The sequence below is a fragment of the Bactrocera oleae genome, chromosome X (assembly GCF_042242935.1).
Source record: "Bactrocera oleae isolate idBacOlea1 chromosome X, idBacOlea1, whole genome shotgun sequence".
In the NCBI taxonomy this organism is placed as follows: domain Eukaryota; kingdom Metazoa; phylum Arthropoda; class Insecta; order Diptera; family Tephritidae; genus Bactrocera; species Bactrocera oleae.
The window spans coordinates 27,587,257-27,610,206 of NC_091541.1; the positions used below are offsets into that span (position 1 = coordinate 27,587,257).

At 40.6% G+C, this 22,950-nt stretch overlaps 1 long non-coding RNA gene across 1 annotated transcript; it reads left to right on the top strand.

The window, feature by feature from the left end:
* The first annotated feature begins 13,980 nt into the window (after window positions 1–13,980).
* Window positions 13,981–16,257, top strand: LOC118681397 (uncharacterized). The gene is made up of 3 exons (XR_004977096.2): window positions 13,981–14,451; window positions 14,889–15,519; window positions 15,642–16,257. It is a non-coding gene; the product is annotated as an uncharacterized lncRNA (long non-coding RNA).
* Window positions 16,258–22,950: the final 6,693 nt, after the last annotated feature.

The window sequence follows — 22,950 nt, forward strand, 5'->3', positions numbered from 1 at the left end:
GCATCTATGGGATCTGTTGGAAAAAAGAAGTCGTCAGCGTACAATAACAATTAAAGAGGCTTTGCGAAGAATGAAAGAAGAGTGGTCCCAGATTACAGCTGAGGAAACAGATAAGTTGGGAAGATCAATGCCAAATCGATTGTGCGAGGTTTTAAAACAACGCGGCTATCCAACAAAATATTGAATTTAATTTTCCTTTATCATTTTAAATACTTTGGTAACTAATTTTAAAGATAAACGCAGACTTAATGGTGCCTATGTTTACTTCTCCTAACACTAAAATCCCGTTATCACAAAAATGAAAATAGGAATATACATTTTTGTTTTTGCATTTTGAACTTAAGAATATAAAGAAGAAATACATGTAGAAAATTTGAGCTGAATTACCTATTTACATTGTGTTTTTATTTCACTTAAAAAATAGTTTCGGGTGAACGCAGACTTTATTGGCTATGTGTATATGGATTATATTGATTGTTGCTACTGAAGAATCGCGTTATCGTTTGCATCGCCATGGCCTTGCGCCTACTTTGCTAGATTATGGGCGAACGACGCATAGACATTCATAACAAACCAAACACAACATCTAACAGAAAAATTGCGGAACAGCTGCAGTGTTGATACAAAGTGCAATTATAATTTTAAATGAGTTCAAACTGGATCACAAATATTCTCGATTCATTGCATAGAACAATGCAATTTATAAACGGCAACGATGAAGTTTTCGGTGGCCCGGTTATACTTCGCCTTTTTTTTAATTCAATGAGATTAACGAATATTTAAACAATCGTTCTTATGATGATTCAACACTTGAACTTCAATTGACCATAAATATATTGTAACAAAGCTTTTTACTGCCCCTGCTTCTTGTGATTTGCTGGGGCGAGTATCGTGTCCAGGGTTTGTTACAACAAATTTCTAAGCTGTGGGGCTCTTTTTACAAATATCACTTTATTCAATTTTCAATTGCAAAATGGTGTCTTCCGCGTTGTAGTGGCGTCACCCGATGATAGCGCTATGACAGAGTAGCGGTTTAGCTGGCCCGTTAGCGCGTCACTATCACGCGGAATTATGGAGGGCAGTGGCAGCGGCCGCGATGTCAAGCGTGGAGCAGGTCAGAGGATCGACTCACTACCCACTTCACGCGTGACTTCCAGCCTTCGCACGCTAAGGAGTGAAATGCCTGCCAGAAGATAGACTCACTGTGACACATTCACTCCTTACCGTAGTAACGTCGTCCGCCTTTTCGCCCCTCCGTTGAATAGCTCTTATACGATAGCGTATTCTACTCTGCCGCGCTCTGGGTGTGCTAAGCGCCTTAGGACGACTTTCGTTTTGTATCCTGTGGTGATGATGGCTTCGACGGCGATTCTACCACTGTGTGATCGCTGTTACAGTCCTGTGCTGACTGACTCATGATCGGCCTGCTTGCTTTTCGCCAAGCCGTGTGTTGCTTGCTCACCCGTTCGCAACATGTTGTTTTAAGATGGCGTATGTTGCTAGAAGTGGCGTGGTTTGACTGTTGTGTGTGAGAACTTGTATACTCGCAGTGTTGTATTTATTTAACAGGGTGAGTCTTCATGTGTTGCGTGGGCTAAATTCCATATGGATTTTTAGTTCTCACACTCCCCTCCCACTTCGATGAGTTTTGCATCAGATCAGATGCAAAATTCAATCTAAGTTACAATATTTATTTTCTTTGGTTAATTCATCAAATCTTTCATACAAGTTTTTTTTTTTTGTAAAATTTACGCTACATTAATGTTCTTAAATTTAAGTCTTAAATTAAATTACACATTTTCTTGGTTATATACACCCCTTTTTTTCTTATGTTTTAACCTTCTTTTAATTCTTATATAATTTTAATTTTTCCAATATTAACTCTTATTTTGTGGCTTTTCCTCTTCCTTTTCTATTACAATTATCTTTTTTGTTTTGTTTTTTTTTTGTTGTTTTGTAAAAAAATTTCAATTAATTTAAGTTATAAATTTGTAATTCTCCTTTTGTTTTTTTTTCTTTAGTCGGGTTTTGCAGCTGTTTTCGTTGTTGTTGGCTTCCTCCGAATGTGTACGCGCCACCGATAAATGGCCACCTGATATTTGGCGGTACTAAATTTCAGCCGGTGCTTCCCTGTGCCGGTCGTGAGGTCTGTGAGGCTCCTTCTGATTCTTTCTGTCCCTCCGCGGATGGTTGTGGTAAAGGTGGTGACTTTATAACTTCTGCGTCATTTCTCGTCGTTGCGTTTTGATGGTGTCTGAAGGTAGCTAACATGTGAGCGCGCTTCTTTGCTGCCATCTCCGCCGTGAAAGGCTCGGAAATGCATCCGGGTGCTCCTTCACCTCGTCCTACATAGCGCATAACTCGCTTTATCGTTTCCAGTACGTAAATGTATTTTCTGTTGTGGCACATCTAAAAGGAGTTCCCGGAAATCGAATTCTTCCTGGTCGTACGTCTCCTTGTACTCCCACTGAAGGAATTCGCGCCAGGCCGTGGTTGCATGGGTGACCTTGTCCCTCGTCCAGGAATCTGCTGTTAATAACTGGTGGGGTTGGTAACACACTGTGTCGGTAACGTGATGCGTGAGCTCGCGATTGGATAGAGCGAGCACATACCAGTGATGAGCGATGTTGTGTGGTGCCAGAACTACACGCTGTCCGAAGATGTCGATGTTTCGGATGCAGCGGTGAATGGGGCCGAAATTTTCTTCTCGTCCCCCTGGTTGGTTCAACTGCCAGACAACAAAGGGGCTGAGTATCGTGTCTTTCGGGCCAAATTCGGTCTCCAGGTGCTTCGCCCAAGCGTCGATCTCTGTGTCTGTTAGTCAGGATCCATCTTCCAGGGAGAGTAAGTCCGCTCGATACAGGGAGACTCCACCTTGCCCCAGTGGGAAGATTAGTTCCACCCCCTCCCTCTCAGGTTCGGTATTCTCTTGGTCTGAAGAGAGTTCGACCACGGGTGATTGTCGTGGTACTGTGACATCGTCTGAGCTAGACGTATCGTTACAAGTCTTGCTGCTGTCGTTTGATGGTCGTCTACTGGTCGGAATTCTGGGCGTTTCTTCGTGATTTGGTTTACTTACTTCCTGGACAGCCACTCGGCCGACGATACATGGCAGCGATACAGCTCGCGGTTGAATGAGTGTGACCGCCTCGATGGGTCACCAAATTTGCTCATTTAAATATTTTTTTTGGAAGCTATTACGGCTGTGTGGTATGGTTTCAATTCGCTGATATTCACCGTTTTCTCCTTTCCACCGTCAATTTTTCGAAGTTGGACGATCATTAGTGAGATATACCTGAGAATTTGATAAGGGCCATCATACTTCTTGGCTAACTTTGCGGCGAAACCCTCAGTAGCTTTAGAGAGGTGATACTTTTTCGCGAGAACTAGTTCTCCGACCGCGAGGGTCCATTTTCTGCGTCTCAGGTTATAATAACGCGCTTTTGCGTCGGCAATGGATATTTTTATGCCTTCAGGTGGAAGCTGTACCTCCAAGGATGGTTGTGACAATGTGGGTGACTCTACTATTTCTGCGTCATTGGTCATATTCGCAGTTTACTTTGCTCCTGAAATGACCAGTATGTCTTGTCTTGCTGAGCGCTCGCGGGTCCAATGAAGTCAGTGCAAACTGTGGCAAACGGTTCTTGTGCCACCTGCGAAAGCATTTTTCCTGCCGGTTTCTGCTGTCCTCCCTTGTATTTCTGGCAGGATCCACATTGGCGTACGTAACGGCTAATATCGCGGAACTTCCCTGGCCAGTAATATCGGTTAGCCAACCGGACTACTGTCCAGCGTAACCCATATGTCCGGCGCTAGGTATATCGTGGGTCTCTGGAGGACTCTTAGGCGGAGGGATTTAGGCACATATAGCTTCTCGGGGTTGGCGCGTACTTCCCCTACTCGCTTCCGCAACCAGTTGCATTGTGGCGCCACCGTCGCCGCCTGTCGTATGGTCTCTAGTGGCTGCCGGGACAGTGCGTTCGCTACTAGGTTGAGTTTCCCTTTGCGATACTCGATGTCGAAAGTATGTTGCTGTAATTCTAAAGCCCATCGTGCTATACGACCGGAGGGGCTTTCTATGGAATTCAGCCACTTCAGTGACATGTGATCCGTTATCACTTTGAATTTATATCCCTCTAGGTAGGGTCTCATTTTCCGGATTCCCCAGACTATGGCGAGGCACTCCTTTTCGGTTGCCGAATAGTTGGTTTCCGCCTTATTCAACTTGCGCCTGGCGTAGGCTATTACGCGTTCACCTCCTTCCAGTTTTTGTGTCAGCACTGCACCAAGGCCGATGTTGCTAGCGTCCGTCTGCAAGGTAAATGTCTGGCTGAAATCCAGACATGCGACGACAGAAGCCTCTGTTAACTTGTGCTTGGAAATATCGTTGTTTGATGGGGCGGCTGTCGGTCATAGTGATTTTATGCTCCGCCACTGTCGGTTTCAAATTTTTGAAGCTCCTCCGCTAAGAAGTCGCGTATGCGGGCCGCTTCGATTCTCTGGTTGGTGGTCGATCTAGGCTCGACTCTATTAATCCTTCTGTACTTTAGCTTACGTGTTTTATTGCGCTTCGTCCTACTGGCTTTTAGTGGTCGGCTACTCGGTGTAGTTGGGGTTGCGTTGTCTACAATTTCTGATGGCATGGTGTAGAAGGCCGCTGTATGCTGAACACCTGGCGCTGTTAGCACTACCTAGTGACCTCCGCAGGATATCTTAGCTCCCATGTTCCCCAGTGTATCTAATCCGAGTATGACGTCATCAATCGCACCGGGCATAACATGTAACAGCACCTGTGCTGGAGGCGATAGCACCGGTGGCGCCGAAGGCTATTGAGACCTGGTCTGTTGTGGTCAGTAGTAAGGGGCCCGCAACTTCCTCTAAGGAAGTCATACAGAAAGTAGTTAAAAAGGTGGGTCCTTCTCTGGGGAGTAAGGATTCACTAAGTTAGGCCTATTAACGCGAAATTCGGGGAGGTGGGTGACTGTCAACCGGAAGTTGGGTCCTCGGGTTGTAGTCCAGGGGGTTCACACGGAGATCTCCCATGATGAGTTCATGGAAGAGTTACTCCGGCTGAACCTTCAGGATTTCAGCTCGGCGACCCTGAGTTCAGATGTGAGGATGGTCAATCGTCCCTGGTAGGTGGCCCCTGGTGGTAGCACCAATGTTGTCCTTGAGGGTACGGACAAAATGATGTCTGCCCTCTTGGAGGCAGGTAGGTGCTACATCAAGTGGTTCTCCTTCCGGGTGCGACCGGATAGCCCCGTTGCTGGCTGCTTCCGGTGTATGAGTTTCGAACATAGAGTGGCTGTGTGTAGGGCCAAATCAGATGTCTGCCGGAGGTGCGGTCGGGAAGGCCACAGAGCTGCCAGTTGCGTCAATGCACTCCATTGCCGCAACTGCGCATTCAAGGGTAGACCAGCTGGGCATCTTATGATGTCCGCTGTCTGCCCGATATACTGTGGCATTGTTGAGCGCGCCCTCGCCAGGCACTGATGGGGGGGATTATACAGTTAAACTGCCAGGGGGCGTATGCCGTAATGTGTGAATTGGGGGGGGTGTATGGCTGAGGGGAGGTGCGGCATTGCCTTACTCCAGGAGCCCTACGCCACCAATGGTCTGGTTCGGGGTCTTCCTGGTAGTTTCAAGGTCTTCACGGACCTTGGGGCTAATGCTGCACAATCGTAGTTTACTTGCGAGTAGTAGCCCATTTATCCTAGGGCTGGACGCGAATGCCTCGTCTTCGATGTGGTTTAGTAAGGTATCCCGGCATTCGCCTGGATGTCAAAGCCACAGTCGAGGCGGGGCATTAAGTGAATGGGTGGTGGCTAAAAACCTCCACATTGTGAATGAGCCGAGTGAATGGTACACGTTTGATGGGCCTGGGGGCGTGAGTGACATTGACGTGACGCTTATGAATCAGGCAGCAGATAGGGCGTTCGTAGCTAGATGGGAGGTTAAGGAAGGATGCGGATTGAGTGATCATAATTTGATCCAAATTGTGGTTACTCCCAAATCGGCTCCCTCGCTGTATGAGAGTCCATTGCGGCGATGTTTTAGAGTGTTTGAGGACTTGGGGGTTGGTGAGCAGATTGCTCGTCTTTATGAGGTAGTGTGGGGGGTAAATGATAGGGCTCTTAGAAAGCGTTAAAGTTTTATGGTTAGGAAAATAAAGTGGTGGACGCGAGAGTTCACCGTGAAGAGGAGGACTGTCAGGCGATTGAGGCGAAAGTTTCGGCTAGTGTCTCGAAATCTCTACGCCGAATGTAGGGTAGATAATCGGTGTTGCTATTTCGAAAGACTCTTCTCTATCATGTATACTTCGGAGAGCTCCTCCAATCGTTCGATGAACGCTAATGGGTCTCTCCCGCCGTCGTATTTTACGGACCACTTCCTCACCTGGCCGACGATAGGTGCGAATGTAACTATCAGGATCTGTTGGAGTGACATACCTTTATTCGGCATGATTATTGGTGGCGGCTGTCGGCGTGATGATTCCGCGAAAATGTCGGCGATTCCTCTGCCTTGATCTAATGGAAGTGGTGTCTTCTGATCGCCTTCGTCTCGTGAAGCGAACTCATTTGCTTTGTATGCCGCTTCCATTTTTAAAAACTTTTTGTGTATTTCGGGATCTTCGTGTGTCTCGGCTGCTAGTGCAGTTATGCGCTTCCGAATCTCCCGCGTGGTGCCTATGTGGTCAACGCCCGGTTTACGTGGCCCGTTAGCGCGTCACTATAACGCGGAATTACGGAGGGCAGTGGCAGCGGCCGCGATGCCAAGCATGAAGCAGGTCAGAGGATCGACTCACTACCCACTTCACGCATGACTTCCAGCCTTCGCACGCTAAGGAGTGAAATGCCTGCCAGCTGATAGACTCACTGCGACACATTCACTCCTTACCGCAGTACCGTCGGCCACTTTTCCGCCCTTCCATTGTATAGCTCTTATACGATAGCGTATTATACTCTGTCGCGCTCTGGGTGTGCTAAGCGTCTTAGGATGACTTACGTTTTGTGTCCTGTGGTGATGATGGCTTCGACGGTGATTCTACCGCTGCGTGAGTTAACGCTCGGATGTTTTCTGCCGGCGCTCACGTAGGCTTAGGTGACGATGTGCTGCTGCTTGCGTTGACGCCCGTGGGTGCTACTACGACGACGCCCAGATGTTTCTGCCGGCGCTCGAGTAGGCTTAGGTGACGATGTGCTGCTGCTTGCGTTGACGCTCGTGGGTGCTACGACGACGACGCTCGGATGTTTCTGCCGGCGCTCGCGTAGGCTTAGGTGACGATGTGCTGCTGCTTGCGTTGACGCCCGTGGGTGCTACGACGACGACGCTCGGATGTTTCTGCCGGCGCTCGTGTAGGCTTAGGTGACGATGTGCTGCTGCTTGCGTTGACGCTCGTGGGTGCTACGACGACGACGCTCGGATGTTTCTGCCGGCGCTCGTGTAGGCTTAGGTGACGATGTGCTGCTGCTTGCGTTGACGCTCGTGGGTGCTACGACGACGACGCCCAGATGTTTCTACCTCCGCTCGTGTATAGCAGTAAAAAATAATCCCGGACCACAGGAGACTGTGTTGGCGACCGAAAGTTAAGGGTTGAGTCGGTCAGAGAATCAACTCACTACCGAGCTCACCCTGTTGCTTGCTTGCCCGTTCGCAAAATGTTGTTTTAGGATGGCGTATGTTGCTAGAAGTGGCGTGGTTTGACTGTTGTGTATGAGAACTTGTATACTCGCAGTGTTGTATTTATTTATCAGGGTGCGTCGTCATGTGTTGTGTGGGCTAAATTCCATATGGATATTTAGTTCTCACAATATGCGAACAATTGCAAACTGATCCACCCTCAGAAATAATTCAATTGGTAGATATGGTAGGAATGGTAGAATTGAATTACCACCAAATACGCAGTACATCACGAAAAAAATACTTGATTAAATGAGAGTATATTCCTGAAAGTAAAACTCAATTGTTTGTATCATAACTAGCTCAGTAATCGGCCTACATTAGCGACCAAAAGTGTAGAAGTTGATGAAATTAGTTTCCAGTTACAACAGTTGACAGGCTATCAGATGTATTTTAAATCATTCGCTACTGTTGTTGATGAAAATCAAAATGTAAATTACCTAGATATACCCGGAATGACATCCCTAATATTCGGTTGAAAATTTGTTCACCTATTATTATTCAGCGTAATTTTAATCCACCTCAATTATGCACCGGTTCACGTTTGGTTATCAAAAAGATCACAGGAAGTATTATTGTAGCAACCATTTTGACTGAAAAATTTAATGGAGAAATGGTTCTCTTTTCACGTTTTCCAATGATACCTACTGTCAGAATGTACCATACTGAATTAAATTGAATCAACAAACAAAATTACTCTCTTGTTACAAACTGCAATATAAAATTAATAAAATAAAATACTCAACATTTGTATCTTATGTTTATTCCTACTTAATAACAAAATTTAAAAAATTCGTATCAATAATTTTCAAATTTGGTCATAATGTTCAAATTTTAATCCGTTGGATTCTTACACCGGAAGTAACGTTTTCCTTTTATTGCAATTTTACTGTATTGAATAATTTATGAATAGTGTTTATAAGTTATTGTATATCAAGTTATTTATAAGATTAAATAGTTATGCTGGAAACAGTCACCGACATTCTGCCCATTGCTAAACGTCAAACCCTTTTGAACCCAGGCAACTGTCAAAGTTAGAACTGTGTTTGCTGCACAATCCGGCAGCCTTTATATAGTAAATCTTTAACATAAGTAAGTTCGCTACTAGAACATTCTGTTAATTACGAACTCGCTGTTTAATTGCTTCTGGCAATTTATCGTCGATTCTGATTTGTTCTGGTATTCGTGTTCGCCACAATATGTACATATGTAGTATTTTCTACTGCAAATATTGTGTATGTCACAATATGTTTGTCATACTGCTAACCAAAACAAAACCGATAGGGTACAGATAGAAGTGGTAGCGTATAAAGAGGCCATCTGCCATAAATGTAATTGTAATTTGTATATTGTCCATTGTCATGCAATATAGAGTAATTTTTTAAGTGTGAACATTTAGTTTACTATTCAATGTACATCGTAAATATGTTTGTATGCATATTTGTATAAACTGTAATTTATATATTTTCTTCCACAGGCAATGATTTTTATATTATTATGAGCAAAATCTCGCTAAACGTCAAACCCTTTTGAACCCAGGCAACTGTCAAAGTTAGAACTGTGTTTGCTGCACAATCCGGCAGCCTTTATATAGTAAATCTTTAACATAAGTAAGTTCGCTACTAGAACATTCTGTTAATTACAAATTCGCTGTTTAATTGCTTCTGGCAATTTATCGTCGATTCTGATTTGTTCTGGTATTCGTGTTCGCCACAATATGTACATATGTAGTATTTTCTAATGCAAATATTGTGTATGTCACAATATGTTTGTCATACTGCTAACCAAAACAAAACCGATAGGATACAGATAGAAGTGGTAGCGTATAAAGAGGCCATCTGCCATAAATGTAATTGTAATTTGTATATTGTCCATTGTCATGCAATATAGAGTTATTTTTTAAGTGTGAACATTTAGTTTACTATTCAATGTACATCGTAAATATGTTTGTATGCATATTTGTATAAACTGTAATTTATGTATTTTCTTCGACAGGCAATGATTTTTATATTATTATGAGCAAAATCTCATTCTGAAATTCTAGTGCTTATCATTGCACTTGACATTTCGTAGACTGACAAAGACAACAAAAAAAAGTGAACATACAAAAAAAATTTAAAGAAATAAATTAAAAGCAAGTCATCTGAATTCACCTAGCAATCGACTTCTCAAATTATAAAATACGACAAATATTTCCATTAAATGGAAATTATTTAAATCAAGACAACTTTTATTACAAAAAACGACATTACAATGTTTTCTTTTAGAAAATAATAAACGATGAGAGTTTTTTAATGTCAAAAACAGCTGTTTTATAAATCTATAAATAAAAGATGTCGTCACTGGTAGCCTGGAGGATAGTGCTGGAGAGCTTTGGCTTGTCTCAGCCTATATGCCGCATGACGACGAGGTGGAGATACCTCTGGACCTGCTGAGGAGAGCTGTGGCAGATGTCAAGCGTAAAGAAGCCGCAGTTTTAATAGGCTCTAATGCCAATTCAAGGCATACCGTCTGGGAGAGCTCGGACATTAACGCAAGAGATGAACCACTTTTTGATTTGAGATGTGGTGGAGTCCTTTCTATTTATAATAAGGAAACCTGCCCAACTTCTGTGACTGCTAGCAGGGCGGAAGTCTTTGATGTTACGCTAGCCTCTAGAGAAATTACTTCCTTGATCTCGGAATTGGGAGTTCTAGACGCCCATTCCATCTCTGATCATATATATATTGGTATCAGCTTGGATGCATTGCACGCGAAGCTGAAAACCTATAGAAATTTTTGAAGCACTAATTGAGTCCTGTATTGATGATCGAGGCTTTATCTCTGTTAGTAGAACTACTCTTGAAAGCTTCTGTCCTCTGAGAACTCTAAAAAGTAAAGAGAAATCCCCTTGGTGGACTTTGGAGCTAACGAAAATCAGATCTTCGAGCAAAAGATTCTTCAACAAAGCTCGTAAAAGTAGCTCTAGTGACGACTGGCCATTTACAAGTCCGAGTTGAAGAAAGCCAAGAGGAGAGTGGAGAGACTTCTACTGCAGTCTAAAGGGTTGTCATGAGATCTCACGGCTTAGGCGCATTCTTGCGAAATATTCTATTCTATTGTGGTATCTGAGAAATGCAGATAGTGGTTGAACAACGAGAAGCTAGGAGTCGTTAAAATTATTTCTGGATGCTCATTTTCCACTGAATCGCTTTGCTGAAGAAGTGTCACTGGGGGAGCTTCAGGAGGGCTGTACAGCCTTCAGTGGTTAAAGCCGTTGCAAAGTTCGAGGTGGAATCGAACCTCAAGCATCAAATATTTAGTCTTCTCTGCGACAGAAAAGCCGTAGCGGAGTGGGGTAGTACCAAGACAACCAGTAAAGTTAATAGGGGAACCCCGCAGGAAAGGGTACTCTCCCCACTGCTCTGGATCTTGGTGGTAAACGACCTACTTAAATAACTCGACGAATAAGCGAAAGCCTACGCTGATGATGTGGTTCTTATGGTTAAGTGAAAATTCCTAATTATACCGTATATGAGCTAACCCAAGGGTACCTAAACGTGGTATCCAACTGGGCGAATAGAAGTGACTTTGCCGTCAACCCAAGTTAAACCGAAATAGTTTTATTTACTAGGAGGTATAAGATCCCAAACGTGTCTCCTCTTTTGGTGCTTCACGTCATCAACCTGTTGATAAGGGGAAATACTTAGGGCTTATCATTGATAGAAAGCTTCCCTAGAGGCCAAAAATTGAGGAGAGAGTTAAGAAGGCATCGGTTGCCTTATATTGCAAGGGAGCTATAGGGAAAAGGTGGAATCTCACCAAAGGTGGTGTTCTGGCTCTATGAACCATAGTCAAGCCAATATTGTTCTATAGTGTGATCGTCTGGTGGAGGGCGCTTGAAAGGGCTACACTTGCTAAAAAGCTTAAACGGGTCCAAAGAGTGGCGCTCATCGGAATCTCCATTTTAAACATAGCACCTGTTGACATTGCCGGCAAGTACATTGCTCCGAAGTGTGCTCTAACGCTCAGGGCAGCTGGGCTTATTGAGAGGTCCGAACAAGGCCAAAATTCTCTCCTCCGTCAACTGCATTCCGGAAAATGTGGATCACTGCGCCACAGAGACCACTCAAGGCGGCTTTTTTTTGCTTATATTTCGACGCAGGAGATGTGGATAGGAAAAAGCCGCTGGAGAAGAGGCGCGGTGAGCTTTTTCACCGATGGGTCGAAGCTAGGAGGGGAGGTTTTCTGTAAGCAGCTCTCCGTTGATCTTAGCTTGAGACTACCAGTCCACTATAGTGTTTTTCAGGCGGAAGTGGCTGCTATCAAGGTGACGGTAGACGTACTGCTACGAAGTGCAGCCTCGTTTAGATAAGTGAGCATTCACTCCGACAACAGAGCGGTAATACTATCTCTGAGCGCGCACACCGTACATTCAAAGTTAGTCAAAGAGTGTCTGTCTTCACTAGAAATAGCATCTAACTACTTCAACATCAAGCTCGTTTGGGTTGGATCTCCATTAACATTTTGCGTCCTAGCTCTGGACCTCGCGTGCACTCAGCAGACGCTGATCACGACCAACTCCTGTGCGACCGCAAGATCATTCTGGCAGAGAGTGGAGCGCAGGAGGTCTTATGCGGTACGGCTTAAATTCTTCCCAATGCTAGTTGTGTAAGCTGTATGGCGGAGGGTGAGGTGGAAACATCCGGGCACTTTCTCCTCCACTGTTCGGCTTTTGCTAGGCTGAGACTGAAACATCTCCGTTATCATACATTCGGCGGAACAGAAGACTTAGCCGAAACGGATATTAGCCGTTTCAACAAATTTGTCATGGGCTCAAAGCGCTTTGTCGATATATAAGGGTCTTTTGATCCAGCTTTATAGGAGTTTTTAGGTACACCAACGAACCAGCGTTCTAAGCAGTTCAAGTGAGATCCTTAGATTTCAGGATCGACCTCCTAACCTAACCTAACTTGTCTAAGTACATTGTAGGCGAGGGGGCGACCAGGAAAGACGAGCTCGTTCTCGGGAAACACGCTTTGTGTATTTCATACTAGTCCACTGTAACGTATTTCGCCATTAATTTCCATAGTTGTATTTGCGCTCAGTTTCAAATTAATATTTATTTACAATTTGTTGGGAATTTTAAATTTCATAATTGTTTTGTATATAATTGACAGACTTGTATATAAATATTCATAATATATCAGAAATGTTATGGAAAACTGTAAGTTAGGAAAGAAATTAGCTAAGGAAAATCATTTTTGTAATGCGAATTTCAAAATGAAAACTGATTTTGATAGCAGGAAGCTGTTCCGAACAAGGACATATGGAGTGTTGCCCAAACACGAGCGTCTTTCCTCATCACGCTCTTGCAGGCAAAATACTACTAGAGAACGTATATTATACGTACGCATATTACACGTACTTTACTGCTTTGAGCACTAAAATTCTTTGCATGTGAACGTCTAAATGCTTTCCCTATGTAACAGCGGCAGCGGCAAATTTAATTCGTTAATCATTTCATTTCTGCAGAAGTCGAGTGAGAATTTTACGTAAAGTTGCCGCTTTTAATTAGGAATGTCACGTCGGTGTTAACGCTGAGTAGCAAAACACGTTCCATTCAACGCTTCTATTTAGATATAGTAAGTACCGTTTTCTCATTTCTCATGGTTTAGCGCTTTATTTATTAAGCGGTAATCTTATCGGCAACATGTTGATGGCGGGTTGTCAGTTAAAGCAATCATCCAGTTGAGCTACCAGCAGTTAAGGATAATATTAACCAGACTCGAGAAAACGGCCCTAAGAGAAGACGCGAGTTGCCACAGCAATTGTTTCCTTGTTTGAACGCACTCTAAGAAATTATCAGCAAGGAATGTTACCACCCTGCAAGACGGCGGTAACACATAATATGGATAAAATAATACAAAACTCTTTGATTCGAGAGAGCGCTGTCAAAGTCCACATTTTTTATAACATTTGACAGTGGTGTCACTAAGGAAAGAAATAAGTTTTAAGATTTTTTAATGCATTTCTTGGGTATTTTTTGGTTTCCATTTTACAGAAAAGTATACATAATTAAAATTAGTTTAACAAGCTAGATATTCTATATGACGTCTAATTATATGTACATGTATATTTTAATTAAAAAAGATTTTCAAAATTAACGTTTAAAACTAAATTAAACAAAATATTTTAATATTTCAAAACACCAAGTTTTAAATAACCTAAACATGAACCTTTTTTCTTTTTTATACACCCTATAAATAAATATCTTTTGATAATTTTTTCGGAAGTCAAAGTTTACATAACATTTGCTGGGAATTCTAACCAAAATATGTATATACGTTGACAATTTGTACTGCTAAGCAAAACAATACTCTGCGACAAAATACCCGCTCTTTCTTAAAAACAAAACTATATTAAATCTCTTTAAATAAAGATTAGAAATATACGTAAACGTCACCAAAAAATCTTATCTCACAAATTACCCACTGATTTCGCAATTTATTTCTGCAGGATTCTTAGTGGTAGTTCATTGTTTTGCTTGTCATCTGTTCAGGAGCTCATGAACTTGTGGTTTCTTTGGCAGCACTGAAAGTTCATGAGGAAGGCAAAGAGAGGAGTTTCGGATCGTTTTATCTATGACACATATAACAAATCTAATCACACTTTTCCAGGTGTTTTTCAACGCATTTACTCGTACATTAACTGCCACTTCTAATTTATTAGGGAATCCTATAGTATGGCATCATTTCTTGAACTGTAACGATGACAAAATTTGGAAATCAGGTAAAAGAAAGCGGAACGAGACATATACATATGTTTCTTATTGTTGGGCCATATCACCGTCAGAAAAGACTTTGTTACCATCACTTTTGATGCTCATATAGAAAGTTGTTCACAGTGCACGCATGCAACGAATATTTCGGTTCAAAATCTCTTAGCATTATCCAATGACTCCGTGATATGTTCTCAAACACAATGTAAAAAAGAATTCCAACATATTGGTAATGGTATGTCGGACCTATGTATCTTACAACCCTCAAAAACAATACCGCTTTCGAAAAGTGTTGGGCGCGTCTTATCTAGTATCATATTTCATCATATCACTTTCTAACTCACTTATCAATCTCGTTTGTTACTTAAAAATATATGCAGACACACGTGCATATACATTTGTACACTTATACCAAATGGCTTTATTGTCGATGTATTTTTTATTTAAGAGGCGTCCTCAACAGTTTTCCTTACATTCTCTCAACACACACGGGTGCAATGCAAAAAGCAAAGAGGATTACGAACGTTTAATCTCTGAGCAAAAGATGAGCAATGCCCAAATGACCGATGTGAATCGTTGCACCGATGTTACTTCCTATGCCGTAATGGCTGAAATGTCGCATTTTATAGAAGAACGTGATACACATATGAAACAGGCGTTTAAATAATTTATAAAAGGGCAAATTAAGTTCTATTCAAATGTCGTTAATCAGCTGCAAGGAGGAATATAATTTACAATCGAAGAAATGCTTAATGCTATTCCAGCAGCAAATACTACATACATATTGTGGCGAACACGATTACTAGAACAAATCAGAGTCGACGATAAACTGCTAGAACCAACTGGACAGCGAATTAGTAGTTGCTAGAATCGTCTACAGGCGATGTTTTGTTAATTTACATTACATTGTTACATTGTTGAAATTAGAAATAAAGACAAGTTTATAGCATTAAATTAGGACTTGAATTTAAAATCCATTGATCGAATTCAAGAATGAGTTACAAGGTATACGATTTATCGAGAAATCCGTTACGATAGGCTGCTTTCAAGGACCCATCGAGGCAACAAAACGATGAAAGGTATGGATAACTTAGCGTTATCAAGTGAAATTTGGTTTTTATTTATCTACATATACTCTAGACACTGTCTATTTATATAAAAAAAGTTATCCAACTCATTTTTCTTCACCGTTTTTTTTCAGGCATCTCCCCATTGGTCTTTTGAATTTGCTGAGCAGCCAGAAGTCACAGGGAGCATAATTAGGCGAATAAGGTAGTTGCGGAAAAATACGAATCGAGTTTTTGGCAAAATACCCACGAAGAACTAATGTAGTATGACATGGTGCCTTATCGTGATGAAAGCACCAAATCATATTTTTTATGTATATAGAATTATAATTGTAGTAGCTGTCTTCGATTGGTCATTTCTTTTCTCTCTTGTCAAAAATTTTACATGAGATAACAACAACAAAGTTATCGAGTTGAATTAAAGCAGGAGAGTATGCGGATACCTCATTAAAGTGGCATAGCTTCTACCTTCAATGCTGCCAACTTTTGTTTTGCATATTTTAGCTAATTTTTACTGTTTTGAATGGTTCAAATGACAAATGATATAAATATTTTTCTTTTTTTTTTGTATTTTTAAAACATAACACTTAAAATCAACTATAAAAATTTACAGAAAACCAGAATTACAGCAAGGTTTTTTTAACACAAAAAAAAAAGGATTTCTCCACTAAAAAAGAATCATAACACATGCGTCATACCCGTTTGTTTGATCATCTAGAATAGTTTGTTCCATTTGCTGGAGAGTAACGCTTGGCGAATTAAGCTATATATATATATTGTATATACATATATATAAATTTAATATATACATATATGGTAATAATTAATTTTAATAACTGTTATACAATAAAATAATACAAAATAATATAAAAAATGTTGAATTTTATTTAAAATAATAGGAATTGGTTATGGTAACAAAAAGGTTACCCAAATGCTAACATATGCATTTGTTAGAGGTAACAAATGGGTAACAAATACGCAAACATAATTATTTGTTAAAGGTAACAAACTGCTAACCAAAACAATAACCCTTAGCAATTTTAACCGTTAAAACTGTTAAGTTCTTAAAACTATCCCAAGCTGGATTTTTCTAAGAACTTTTATTTCTTCTAGAATTCATGAAGCGCAACACTACGTAGTCACAATAACTTTGAAATTTATGTCAAGTTTTCCAGTTTCAGTTTTTTTCTAAGAAAATGTTTGTAAAAAAATTTTAATTAAATTAAGATATGTGGTAACGTAAGTTCCCACACATCTAATATACTTTAAAGAGATAATCAAAATAAAATCAATAGGGTACACATAGAAGAGGTAGTTTCGAAAGAGACAACCTGCCCCAATTTTAATTGGATAAAGCAGGAAAGACATTGAATATGCCCCTTGGATATGGGTTATTTTTTTCCCACTCACTAAACAAACGCAACAAATTTTTTAACTTATATCGGAATTCAGTACTTTGATGCAGTCACAAGTCTCTAAATTTAAGATTTTAAATTAGAGAAAATTTTTGTTACTTAATACGATTTTGCAATTAAGTACGTGACAAGCACAAAAATATCTCAACTAAAAACGAACAGATCTAATCACCTGTTACATTTCGTTATTTAAAGATGTATGATTATAAAGCCTGAATGAGAATAAATATGTCGATAACAAATATAAAATTTTGAACACCGCAGTCAGTTAAGAAATATGTTTGAAATTGACTTTTTTAACTTATATATTTCTGAGTTGCTTACAAAATATTGTAACGGATTTCTCGATATCGCCTACCTACCTATAAATGTCCCAATTTAATGACTACGTACTTATCTTAATTTCTAATTCAAACAACTAAACGCGTATAACTCATTATTCGAGTTTACAAGTTATTGCATATAGCTCAATTGTTCTTTACACGGCAACACTCTAATTAGAACTGTGTCTGTTGCACAATCCGTTGGCTCTTATATAGTAGATCTTTAACAAAACTACGCCACTAAAATATTCTGACAACTACGAATTCGCTGCAATTTGCTCAAATGGAGAGCAGGATAAAATTAAAGCTGAAACAGATGACTCTTTGCAAGAAGATCCAGAATTGCAATGTGTAATGCATGAAGTGGAGTTGAACAAATGTACAACGCATGGAGAAATAACTACAGGAAGGCCAGTCGCAGAAGCATATTGAGAAGAGCGGAGCACTTTAAAGTTGCTGTGTGGCTGTTTTCATCGAGTATGGAAAATCGAAAATGGGCAAACCTCTCGAGTATGCATTGTTGTTCCGAAGGTTAGAATCCTCGAAGTTCTTAACGTGCAGTACAATGGTCCAAGAGGATTGCACTTGAAAATCACGAAAACCTTGGTGAAATTGAAGCAAAGGTTTTATTGGACTGGTTGTCATCAATAAGTTAGGGAGAGGATTGTAAAATATGCTGAGTGCACTGTAGCTAAAGGATCAAGGTCCCGGAGTCATGGCCAGATGAAACAGTACAGTTCGCGTGCGCCAGTTGAGCAAATAGGCGTGGATGAAGATGGTTCATTTCCCACCAAAAAATTAAGATATAGTCATGTTTTTGTAGTCATGGACCACCACCATGGACCAGAAACTGGGTATCCGGAAAACGGATGGATTTAATTTCAATAAGAGAAGGATGGCTCAATAATTTAACACCATCTTAGAAGAAGAGATGAGAGACATAAATGCTTTGTGCTTAGTATCGCAAATATGTCTAATCAGGACAATCAGACTTAGGTGAAGGGCAGTGTGACGAACACGGATGATAGATCAAAATCAAATCGACGATGAATTGCCAGAAGCAACTAGTTAGCGAATTCGTAGTTGCCAGAATGTTCTATATGCGATGTTTTGTTAAAAATGTACTATATAAGGGCTGACAGACTGTGCAGCACACACAGTTCTAGTTAGAGTGTTGTCGTGTTAAGAGCAATTGAGACATAAGGAAGAAGTTTTAAGCTCGAATAACGAGCAATAAGTGTTAAGTTGTTGGAATTAGAAATAAAGATAAGTGTATAGCTATTAAATGGGGACTTTTATTTAACAATACAGTGATCGAACTCAAGAGTGAGTTACAAGGTATACGATTTATCGAGAAATCCGTTACGCTTTAATCTTGCGTATCGCAACCTCATTATTCTCCAGCGAGCTCTGGATCTCAGCCGTTAGTTGGTACATGGCAGTGTTAGTAGACCTACGTGCTCTGTACGCGTGCTGATTTGCATGTAGGGAATCGACTTATAGCGCTTTCGATCTCATGTGGTTGACTATAATATTTTCCATAATTTTTAGCATGAAGGAGGTGAGACTAATAGACCTGAGGGATTTGGCCAGTGAATAGTCCTTCCTTCCTACCTTAGGTAGGCTTTCTATTATCGTGTTGGAATGTACGACAACGCAAGGCTATCTCTCATTAGCCCAATATGAGTTCACAACCCATAATTGCACATTATATTATTGCTTATAATGAATTCAAGAAGAGACTTACCCCTTGCGTTGCAGTCCGCGCTGCCCCACTCCGTGTGTTGTGCATTGGCATCGCACCCCAGTATGAAGGGGAGCTTGTTTCTCCTACAGTATTAAACTAGAAATAATGGGAAACAGGCTGCTGCAAGGACGAAGTCTGCACCTTCCTTGCCCTTTACCTGCACCGCGACCAGATCCTGCGTTAGGAACTCTGAAATACAGAAGAAATCAATATCGTTCCTAACTACTACATAAGACCGTGGTCTCTCAGATGAGAGATCCCAGATTACCTTGCATGTTCTTGTATTAGGGCCCCTGACCTCCCTTCTAAAGACCCACGGCTCCTGGATTAATAGATACCCAGATTATCCGAGAGGAACTTAATCGCGATAACAGCCGAGTCTGCCATCGCGTGGTGTAGGTTCACCTGGGCAACTTCTATTTGGGCATTGGCGGTCACAGGACTGGTTCCAGCAGGGACAGATCTTCGTCATCACTGTCTTCGTTCTTGTCCTGCTGGTCCTGCCCTTTCAGCTCCCCTAGGAGCTCCTGTGCAACAGCTGTAGCACCTTGCATCACAATAGCAGTAATGTGCGCCTTATCCACCAGCATTGCTTCCTGCGCAGTTCTTCCGCCGTCGCTTCCGCCGGCCACAACTTAACACTTAAGGTACAAACAGTCACCGACGCAAAACCGTGGACCGAATCAGCTTATACGACCTATCTTATGAGAGCGCAATGTAAATGCTTCAACAAACCGTACGGTAGGATATCCGCGAAAATTGAATTTTTTCCGTAGAAACGAGTGAGCTGAGAGTGAGAGAGCAATCTCTTGCAACGCAGGGTTGCCAATCTCGATATTTTGTAGTAATTCAAAACCTAACTGGAATATATTTGAAATATTCTTAAAATCACAGTCGAATACACCTGTTTATTAATAATAATATAAATGATTAGTTGGATTATAGTTCTGAGCTTTTACATTATGAAAAATTATAACTGAAAAATTAAATGTGTAAAAAATCGAATATACAAATAGAACAATGGCAACATTGGTGAAATGAAAACAAAAAAAAAACAACCGATCTCTGCGTTGCAACTACGGGCATAACTTTTGACAAATAAGGTTTGATACGGGGTGACTGTTTGTGCACTTATTGCTCGTTATTCGCGCTTAACTCTAACTAGAACTGTGTGTGCTGCACAGTCTGGCAGCCTTTATATAGTAGATTTTTAACAAAACATCGCTTCTAGAACATTCTGGCAACTACGAGTTCGCTAACTAGTTACTTCGAGCAATTTATCGTCGATTCGATCATCCGTGTTCGCCACAATATGTTTAAAAGTAATAATGCAAAAGAAATTAAATGTTACAGTTTTGCACTCGATGTGATATTTAAGCATAATACTATAAAAAATCATAATATTAATATTTGGTCCAAAAACACCTAGCTTTTTTCAAAGATTAGAACTAGTCATACTCTAATGTATTCCAAATTTCTTGCGTCCGCTCCCACAAATCATTTACCCCTTAGGAGGATTAGGGTACTTCGTTGGCTGCGCCTTGACATGACTTCACAAATATTCTATTGGATTCATATACGGTGATTGAGGGGGACACGTAAGGGTCGAAAATTTTTGACGTTTTATCTAATCTTGTACAAGGCGAGTCGTGTGTTTCGGGTTATTGTCTTGTTGAAGGATAACTTTTTCCGCAGCAAAACCCAAATCTTCCCTGACTGTCGGCAAATTTTCCTGTAAAATGGTCAGATACTGCGCTTATGCATGATTCCATCAATGACCTACACCATTTATGGTGATACACCCCCAAACCATGATTGATCCGCAACCATGCTTAACATTTTGGGAAACATGGGTTGGTTTAATCGTGTTTTGGTCTAGTGTATAGTACCAGAACGTCCATCAGACTGATACCGATTTATTTTCGTCTCATCAGACAACATTGCATTTAAAATAAAAATAAAGTGAATATTTTTGTAATTAAAAAATTTTTTGCTTTAAACTTTCCATATCCCAATCTTGTTCAGTCCAATGCTCATTTCCGCAGGCTCACATGTCAATTTGTCAATAACGGTTTTTTTCTTTTCAGTTGCTTTAAGACCAAGTGGGCTGTCCGTTTGCGTGCTTCGATATTAAGCACTTAAAGAGCTGCCGCGTGTGTTCCCGCATTGGTCGAAGTGACCAATTGGGCGAGATGGTGGCATTAACGATCGTTAATTTTTTTTTGGGCCAACCACCTTTGTTGTTCGACGTGGTTTTCAAATATTTTTGTTTTAACCTGTGGATGGTCACATGGCTAACTTTACATTATCAAGCTATTTTACGCACAGATTGCTCCTTTATTAAAAATTTTAAAATTTTTTTTTTTTTTTGCACATGGTCACATTTGTTACTTGACAACTTAATTATCACTTACCAACTAAAAAACTCCCGGGTAAACGCGCACATAATGCGCGAGTATAACTGTAACTTTTTTATTCCTTTCAATCTTTGCTGTCCACAGTAGTTTATTGCTGTTTCATGTTGGCGCTTTAACAGTACAAAATACGATGTCCACAGACAACATTTTAAAAAAAAATTAAGTTTTTGCACTAACTGGTAGAATATAATTAGTTAATATAAACGCGCCTTTAACATGTTACAGTACTGCTCATCACTGTATATGATTCCCACAACATACCGGAAGCCTTAACCGATATTTTCGAATATTCTACATTACAAATATGTTAGTACAAGTATCCAAAAGGAAAACGATATAATAAAATAATTATAAAATGATAGCATTTATTTACCTAATCATTTAAAATTAATATTTGTATCAACTTAAAATTAATTGCACAATAACTAAATTCGTATATACAAATTTGTTAATAATATATGGAACATTCAACTAGCTTAACAAATCAAGTTTTAACAACGCAGAAAAGTTGGCACTATGAACTGGCGTTCATACACAAACTCTTTTGCAACCCATATGTGAAAATATAAAACATTCCTAAAGTTGTAGAATATTAAAAGGCCACCCGTACCAAGTGCCTAATTAGTAGTAGAATATTTGGGGGCAACCCGTACCGAATGTATATTTTTTGAGAATGTGTTAGTGTGTGCTTACATTGGGACTCTTTTGTAACCCAAACCGGTTTTTTTGGTCGAGTTGACGACGAGGAAAGACAAAGGGACCGTGCTTCTCAAGTTCGGGTGGCACGCTTTGTGTTCTTGTTCGTAACAGCTCGCTGCTACCCTTTTCATTTTCCAATTCTATTCATGGTTGCACGAGCGCTCGGTTTCAAATGAATATATACCATTCGTTCAGAAATTTGAATTCTGTTATCATTATTTTTGTACGTATTGTAACGGATTTCTCGATAAATCGTCTAACTATAACTCACTCTTGAGCTCGTTCACTGGATTGTTAAATTTAAGTCCCAATTTAATGGCTACACACTTATCTTTATTTTCAAGTCCAACAACTTAACACTTATTGCTCGCTATTCGAACTTACAACTTATTGCTTATAGCTTAATTGCTCTTTACACGGCAACACTCTAATTAGATCTGTGTCTGCTGCACAGTCCCGCAGCCTTATATAGTAAATTTTTAACAAAAGTTCGCTACTTGAACATTCTGGCAACTACGAATTCGCTGTCTAGTTGCTTCTGGCAGTTTATCGTCAATTCTGATTTGTTCTGGTACTCGTGTTCGCCACACTGCCCTCTACCTAAGTCTGATCGTCCCGATTAGACATATTTGCGGTACCAAACGCTGCAAGTCGTTCCAGATGAACCACCTTCATTTTATTCCTTGGTCTTCCAATGGTCTGTATGCGATACACTACATCATTGAGTCGTTTAATAACCTGGTATGGTCCTTCCCAATTACACTGTAATTTGGGAGATAACCCTTTCTTTCGTTGTGGGTTATATAACAATACCCAATCGCCTTCAATAAAACCCTTAGAGT